We start from the raw sequence: 9,491 nt of genomic DNA on the forward strand, positions 1-9,491 counted from the left end.
TTCGGATTTTCATGGCTCTAAGCCTTGTATTGAGTTGTGACTTAAACATTCTCATGTAAGTCATATGTTCATTACTTTCCAGAAGTAATCAACTTGAATCAAACAATTTCTTTGTAAGTTGCAAGCTCTTTACTTTCTAAAAGTAACACTAATTCATCATCTTCAACAAGTGATGACTTTAACCTCCTAGGTTTTGAAGAAACAACATCTTACACAAAATGTCTCATGTAGCCAAGAAAGACCAGTTTCTTGCGACATAACATTCTTTGTGGCTCTTGATTAATTTCTCCCACTCTGTCTTCTAGAAATAAACTTGTATTTTAGAAAGACAGCTTGACGAGCCACAAACCTGTTGTACTCGTGATTATAATAAGGAAAAATGAGCATTTGTTTCTTTTGAAAACTTACAAACATGGTACCCTACCAATTCATATCTCATATGACTCGTTTTAGATTTAGTGGATAAATAATTTAGACAAAATGATAAAATCCCCAAAAGGATCAAGTAACTCAAAGTAACTTGATTGAAGTCCAAACCATATCGAATAGCGTTTGATTTCTTTATCCAACCACACATTATCTCATAATGCGTGCTAAGAGAGATTAATTTGTGATACTATATCATATTTCTTTTGGCTTATACCAAAGTCTTCACTTTGATAATCCCATCACGACTAAATCGTGATTCCTGGAACTCTTTGAACTTCTTCAAAGATTTCTCTATTTACCTTATTAAGTGAACACATTAGCGTCAACTTAAATCGTTGGTAAAACAAAATGATCAACCTATTTTGGATCAATGATTTACAACCTCGATCTCCTTTTCAACCAAAAGGCACGAGACATCTTGCTTTGAATACAAGATACGCATATACCATAAGATCTAATGGTTTCAAGACTACTCGATACCTCTTTACGTTCATCATTCCAGAATCTAAGGTTCAATCTTGGGTTACCAATTTGAGTCTTGCATCATCTACATGATATGTCATTCTAGTTTGGTTTAGAATATAATCACCTTGATAATGGGCTAGCCATACATCAAATCATGGTGTATAGGGTCACAAAAGTGAAACCTCTTTTGTATCTTAACAAGTTTATATTCTTATTTAGAGTTTATGCACTTAATAGTCACAATTAAGTACAACTTTAAACCCAAAAACTAGATTGAGTACACAATGACTCTATCTCTCAACATTATTGTTGCTAGTCGTCATATTCTAATCATCCAATGTATCAAATACAATGATGAAAACCACCATCGGTTTCTAATATTGATGAAGTAGTATTAGCAAAATTTATGTCAATCAAATAAACATTTAAAGAAGAAGGTCCCATTAGATGTCCCACAACTAACTTGTTGATTCTTCAATAATTTGGGGTAGTTTCCTTTCTAGCGTCCAACAATTAAGACAATGGAAACTTTATCGGTCGGGACTGATAGGTTTAGTATCGTTATTCTCAATAACTTTACTTTTAACATTACCTTGTATCAATTCCATTCTAATTTTACTTCTTAAAAACCTTATCCTTTTCTTAACGGTTTAAGAGAATGCTCCCACTCATTTCAATGAGTCTTTGCTAAGAGAAGCAAAATTGAAATTCATGAAGACTACTCTTCATTCATTTGTTTAGTCTTAAAACTTTCATTGAAGTGGTTGCGGTATTTTGGTCAATTTTGATTTCAAACAAATCTAGTTACCAAAATGATGTAGCGTTTCAAAGTACTTAACTCAATTAAGCATATGAGAAACAATTCATTGTAAGTAGATATGTTAGTCAAGAATCAAAAACCCTTTTGATCATGAATAACTTTTATCTATACTCTTCACAAGAGATCCTTCCAATGGATAACACGAGGTTTTTAGAAGAAAATTCATATTTGTCTTTGGTTACGATGTTTTAATGGAGATTTGAATTAAAATCGAAATGATATCGTATATAAATTGAGGTAAAGAAATAGAACAATATGATAACGGCACTACTACATTGTGATCCTGTAGCAACACTTCGCTATTTTTGCATAATGTCGTATAAATGTTGCTTTAGAGTTTATGCAACACTTAATGAAGTGCTACATAAAGTCTTGTTGCATTAGCTCATTGCAACACTTAATGCAACACTTTTCAAACTAAATCAACACTTTTAGAAAGTGTTGCATATGTTATGCTTATGCAACGCTTTTTTCAATTTCAAAGGCAACATTTTTATTTGCTAATGCAACACTTCTTGTGAAAAAATAGCAACACTTCCTTAACTAATGCAATACTTTTCATGTTGAAAAGCAACACTTATAACAAACAAATGCGACATTTTTATTTTGGAAATGCAACAATAGTTACGTCCAATAACAACACTTGTAATAAACAAATGCAACACTACTTTATCCAAAGACAATACTTAATTGTAATTCTCAATAATTGTGTATTCAATTGCAAATCATTCCAAAATTGCAATAGATTCAGTCTCAAAATGAATGTCAATTACATTTCCAAAAAGAATCAAAAGTAGAACTTCGGAAATGTTTAAGTAGAAAAAATGTAGCAAATGTTTAAATAAAACAAATGAGTAACGATTATTATATTAAAAGTCTTCATTGTTGTACTTTGGACCATATGTATGTTGCCACCCGAACAGAAAATCAACCCACAGCAAAATAGTAATACCTCAAATGCAACCTGTAACGTAAAAAATGCAACACAATTAGATTTGAGGAGCGCAGAATATTTAAAGGCTTTGATTGTACCTTATTAGGAAATATAATGCGGAGTAACCAAAGGACGGATTAACATATGGTTGATGAAAGGAAAGTTAGAGGTAATCCCATGTGCATAACAATAGTTATTAACAAATTACAAGCAAAAACTCAAATGGGAACAACAGGTTGTAATGCGAGAATTGCATCAGAGAATCAATATCAGATTATCTGATCTTATTACTAGCTAATACAGCTTGTCACCCTAGAGAAAGCTAAAAAAACAAGCAAACCAAATGATTAACCCCAACTAATGCCGACAAGCGGTTGATTCAATCAGTAAATCGTACCCATCTCAGTCAGGAAGCTAATTAAACCCATTCGTAAGTGAAGCCCGATCTTGTACTCAGATACTCGCCCACCCCAACTATAACCATATTGACACTACAATCATAGCCATCTCAGTCAGCAACTACTGTGAACGTCACTATAAGGTATGCATTAAGAAACAACGGACTGAAGAGAAGAGATAACAGACTTACAAGAGCACAGCAAGCAAGTTCAGATAAAATGAAGAGAGTGCGTGTTTCGGCTGCCTCAACTGTCTTACTTCAGCAAATATATAACCTTAAATTGAACAGAGAATACTTCATTCATTAGATGCCCTATAAACTCTCTTAATTAAGCAACTATATACAGCATCCTAAATATCATATAGAATCACATCGCACGCAACAAAAAGAGTTAAAAGAAATCGTGTTTCACGTTTTTATATGACACAGTGCATAATACATCATTCAAGAAACAATGTCCGCAAGGAAGAGTTATAAATAATTGTTTCAATAATCAATTGTGACGAATAATCAATGTCCCTCTTCCTAAAATAGAATTGTTGCCCCTCTACATCAAAATCAGAAAAGTGGTTCATATATAATTCCAAACAAGAAAAGTGGTTCATATATAAGCCCGCACAATGAGGCTTAACCAAAATAGGGACTCCCAACAATGAAACAGTTAACCAATCGTATCATCTTAGATCCTATCTTAACGGGTAGTGCAACAAAAATTAGTCAAATAGAATTACCAGCAATGGTCCAGCATCATATAAGAGCTTAATCCTAAAAATAAGCATGTTACTTGACGACGCTAGCTTTCACATATTTTGCTATACTTACTTAATCTATGAAATGAAAAATCCAAGGATTTAATGACACAAACACAAAAAAAATAAGCTAACAAGAAATTTCCACGGAATCCCGAATATTCAGCTATGTCTCAGAAATGGCTATTTTTCCAAAAATTACATGTTTTTCGCCTAAATTAAAGTGGTGTCTTTTAAATGTTCTAAGTTGAATAAGCAATGAGTCGATTTTGTACTGTGTAATTTACTATTTATACTCCTGGCAAAAAAAAAAGAAAAAAAAACCTGCCAAAGTAGATACCTGAGAGCAATCGGATAGTACTTCTCGTTGCTTTCTTTGTAGTGCTTAGCCTGATCAATTGAAACACGCAATGAATAAGAATACATCTAAAGACTACACATCCTCCATAATGACGATCTTTCTTTTACTCTTAACTTGCTTGAACAACTGATTTGGGGCAGTCAAGTGTCATAACATGAAAAGTGGTATTGAGATAAAAACTGAGTGGAATATTCAACAAATAAGATCTTGAAATATACACATCTAAATATTAATCATAGATTACTCTATATGACGACAATTTAATGGTACTACTTGAAATCACAAGTTTCCAAATGAGCATGACACATAGCACTTTTGAGTACTTGACTGTATTTTACAAGTCAGAATATATTTACAGTCAGAATATACTTACAATGAAGCAAAACTTTCATACTTTCCATGCTCATGAATTCATCAACATCAATAATACACTACCCTCGTGGCTTTACTATTTATAAATCATTGATTATTTTCTTTCATTGATGATTAACTGTGTTTTTTAAAGGTTGTCTCGGTAGCTGAGGATGTCTTGAATTTTAAACAAGAGATTGACTCTGAGTTGTTAGGTGAAGAGCAGATAAGCTTTGGATTCAACATTCATTAATTAATGTTCACATTGTTAAGCTGCTACAAAGATGCTTGGATGACTACAACAGAAGTAATCAAGGGAACTCAAAGTTTAATGTTGATAACAAGCTATTACAAGTTTGCAAATCAGAATAAGGAGGCATGTTCTTTACATCATATCTTGAGCTATACTCGGGCATTTTTTATGTTCTTTATATGTTTGGAAAGCTTGGAATGTAAGCTAAAATTGAGAGTTGGAATCATGCCCATATAAGTTATGTATTTTTAGTTATAGCTAAACAAACAGGCTGTGCACGAAGGAATGCTCTGAAGTTCAGACATGACCTGTCAGCAAACAAACAGTCATATCTCACAACCTAGAAGCGTTTTTAAGGTGATTCAAATTGGAAATGAAAGTTAACTTATTTATCGTTCACTTGATGTATGGTGGGCACGTTGGTTCAACCTGAGGAAAGAGATATGCATCCTCAAAGTTGTTGCTAGAATATGGTTGAATGCGTAATGTTGCAGACCTGACCTGATAGCATTCAAACGTCAATTTCTAGAATTCTAGGCATCCTATGGGGTTGATTCTTGTTGTAGAGGATAACTAACATCTTTAGCTTTCAAATGAGATATCATTAACATTCATACTCATCCTGAGTCAAGAGTTATAGGTACTGCAAATTAGGTCTGATTTTGAATGTTGTTGTAAAATGGTCTGTTTTATACTTAAGAGAAACAAGGGTAATTCTGTCTTTGAAATTCCCCAAAGTAGCACATCCAAATAATGTTTGGAAAGCTTGGAATGTAAGCTAAAATTGAGAGTTGGAATCATGCCCATATAAGTTATGTATTTTGAGTTATAGCTAAATAAACAGGCTGTGCACGAAGGAATGCTCAAGTTCGACTTGACCACAAAGAAACAAACAGTCATATCTCACAACCTAGAAGTGCTTTGAAGGTGATTCAAATTGGAAATGAAAGCTAACTTATTTATCGTTCACTTGATGTATGGTGGGCACGTTGGTTCAACCTGAGGAAAGAGATATGCATCCTCAAAGTTGTTGCTGGAATATGGTTGAATGCTGAATGTTGCAAACCTGACCTGATAGCATTCAAACGTCAATTTCTAGAATTCTAGGCATCCTATGGGGTTTATTCTTGTTGGAGAGGATAGCTAACATCTTTAGCTTTCCAATGAGATATCATTAGCATTCATACTCATCCTGAGTCAAGAGTTATAGGTACTGTAAATTAGGTCTGATTTTGAATGTTGTTGTAAAATGGTCCGTTTTATACTTAAGAGAAACAAGGGTAATTCTGTCTTTGAAATTCCCCAAAGCAGCACATCCAAATAATAATATTGATTCTAAAACGGTCCTTATGACATGAATTGATGAATGACATTCTTTAATTTAGATGAAGGAGGCTTTTGACACATGAAATCGAAACAACAAAGTCTGAATCCCATAAATATATGTTGCAATGACAAAGATGTTTATTATTCTAATTGGGTTTTCTTATGTAGCCTCATCCTTTGAGTCAGCCATAAAATCAATACTCTGAACTCGACAATCGTGATTGGCGCTGTCGTACTCACAATGGTTGATTAATGCAATCTCAATGGTATTCCTAAATGAAGGCCATCTCGACACCATCAAGAAGAGTATTAGTGCAATATCGACCAAATATTTTTTTATGTTTCTAAGCCATACTAATGCTGCCATTGCTTATCGAGTTCAATCAGCAATCATCATCTTTAACTCCCATAAGCAAGAAAAAAAATCACTCATGGGTCTATTAAATTCTGAAAGTCTGCAACTAGTCAACTAAGAATCCTGAATTAACCAATCCTTTAGTTCTCCCAACGCTGTCTATCTAGTTTTCTCTAGTATGTATAATCATTGTAATTTTATCATTAACTTTTAATACAATTTCACCCATATTCTAATAAAATTTAAACCCACATACCATTTAACCATATTAGAACGACTCGTTTAACACATCTACTTACTATTCAGATAAGCTTGCAAGCAAACACTTTCTACTTGGCATCAAAAATCGATGACAGAACAATACCTTACACACGATTACACCTACTAGGTGTATTATCCAAAGATCAAAGCAGCATATACAAAGCAAGGCAAGTCTAATATCTTTTTAGCAAATGAATCCATAACAAACTAAAAAACTATCCAAATGCCTCCACGAAAAGAAATCCAAATTGAAATAAACATTAATACTAACTTCAATCACACCCTCGATAATTTGCATCCTCAAAATTTAAGCAATCATTTTCATGATATTCTGTCAAGCGTTCAAATAATATAAATGATACAAAAATTCAAAAGAAAAAAAAATTGAAATTGGAGTACCATACCTGTGGACAGAATCTCAATCAATAATACCGATCGACGTTTTGGTTGTATCAAAAAGATACTTCGACTATAATCCCAAACTTGAAATCCCTAATTGAAATTATATGATTTTCTTAGTTAGGGTTAAAAAATAGGAGAATAAATTAAGAAGTCATAGTTTGGTGATATAAAAGAAACGTAATGTAGTTAGAGAATGAGAGAATATTTGATTCCTTTTTTATTTCCTTTTAATTGAGCTTTTGATGGTTAGTATTCCCAAAAGTAAAAAATTACGCCTGATTTTTACTATTACAAACAATAAGGCGGTAAATGAAATTTTCATAGGAGTATGTAACACTAGTGATGCTCAAGTGTTGCGACAAAATGCAACATTTGTTTCGAAATGTTGTACCCATCGTAATATCATGCAACATTTTTCTTAAAGTGATGCCTTATATAGATAAAAGCAACACTTTTTAATAAAGTGTTTCATTATTAACACAAAATTGCAACATAATCACAATGTGTTGCAAACGAAATGTTACATTACATCCAAATTTGTAGTAGTGCGGAATAATGAAAACAAAACATTTATCGTTATAATAATACTTGTAAACAAGTAAAGCATTTACATAGTGACCTCTACCCAACTATGATAAATGATTCCAAGATCCAAATTCATATTAACTTGGGGCACGGTGTGCCGAAATACCCTTTATTGACATAACTCGGTGGATTAACTCTTTAATCGATTCTAATTTTAGAACTCTTGGTCGATAAAATTACATTAATATTTATCTCTAGCCCGAAACACATCCGGAAATCGTCGTGAATACTTTCGTTGAGTTCAACCCAAATTTCGAATAAATGTGTCCATGATCCAAACTCATATCAACTTAGGGCACGGTGTGCCGAAATACCCTTCATTAACATAAATTCGGTGGATAGACATTTATCACCCACTTCCCCTACGTAACAAGGTTTGTACCCCGGTGTGGCCGAGTGTACTCTCTCACGAAATAGGTTTTCATGGTTTCTACTTTTTGGTAAGGCTAAGTCTCAATTGTTTATTTTAGCGAGAGGTCATGTCAATTTATTATCTATCACGTTTTAAGTGAACTAAAGCGGTGAACTACGATAATTGTAATTGACATGGTCGATAAACACGATTTAATGATAATGCATGTTCTAGTTATGGCGATTTAGCGATGCATGCAACATATAAATAAAATGCAAAGCATAAATAAAATCCTAGTATGGCCTTCCTAAAATAGTAAATCTAATAAACTATTAAAAATTCGGAAACCAACTCCTTTGGTCCCTTGAACTTCGGTCTTGGCATGCATTTCAAGGCAACACTTTCTTTAATGGATCGCCTTCTCGAGTGGCACCGTCTTCAAGGAACTGCGGAATAAATAAATTATATAATAAATTACATAATTTCCTATTATACATTTGTAATTAAAATAAAATAAATCTATTAAATTACAAAAAGGTGATACGAGATCACAATAACTTACAACCGAATCGATATTCCCATACATTTCGGGTAATACCAATTAAAACTAAGGCCATACTAAGTAAAATTACATAATTCAAAAATAACATAAAATTAAAATATGACAATCATAAATAAAATGAAGCATTATAATATGTATGAGCATGCTCGATTTTATGCTAAATCGCCTTTAAGGAGCCAATATCGTATATTAATCGGTTTTTACGGATTTGCGTGATTTAACCTTTTAAAATCACAATAATTACATAAATTCATATTTATGTACAAGTTAATTACCCTAACCATCTTAGGACTCAAAATTAGTCTCCACTAACATTTGACAATAATTAACTTATATTTCTTAATATTGTTCATAAATGGACTCAAAATACAAAATTTTGCCATAAACTTCAAATTAAATCATAAAAATTTCAAATAATTTCAAAATTTGAAATTTAAACTCATGAAAATTCTAGAAAAATACCATGACACTCATAATGTTCAAAACATAGGTTAAAAATTTCAAAACTTTATCGAGAAAAAACAATGTTGCGGTTTATCGGATTTATCAATTATTACCATAAAAAAATGAGAAAAATTATTTTTATCAACTTTTCACTTTTAGATCTGAAACCTATGATAAAATGCAACATGTGACGTTTTTCCTTAGTCATGAAGTATGTTTTAGCATTTTTTACTAATTAAAGTCACTATTTATGTGATTTTTCATCAAAAATTCATAAATCATGCATAAAGACTTCATTATCGCCGAATATTTTACACACATCTTGTAAAATTGCATGTGACATCATACTAAACTTTCATGACCATATTCGAAATATAACTCATATTAACCTATTTTCCCATTTAATTACGATTTTAAATTGAAAAATCCATATTTCGAGCAA

The 9,491-nt window shown here is 32.3% G+C and overlaps 1 long non-coding RNA gene across 1 annotated transcript; it reads right to left on the reverse strand.

Annotated features, from left to right (window-relative positions):
- Positions 1-2,589: 2,589 nt before the first annotated feature.
- On the reverse strand, positions 2,590-7,294 carry LOC141591819 (uncharacterized). Its single transcript, XR_012520992.1, has 4 exons — positions 7,109-7,294; positions 4,138-4,187; positions 3,238-3,322; positions 2,590-2,678 (listed from the first exon to the last, which is right to left on the reverse strand). It is a non-coding gene; the product is annotated as an uncharacterized LOC141591819 (long non-coding RNA).
- Positions 7,295-9,491: the final 2,197 nt, after the last annotated feature.

This window comes from Silene latifolia, chromosome 1 (assembly GCF_048544455.1).
Source record: "Silene latifolia isolate original U9 population chromosome 1, ASM4854445v1, whole genome shotgun sequence".
Taxonomy (NCBI): Eukaryota; Viridiplantae; Streptophyta; class Magnoliopsida; order Caryophyllales; family Caryophyllaceae; genus Silene; species Silene latifolia.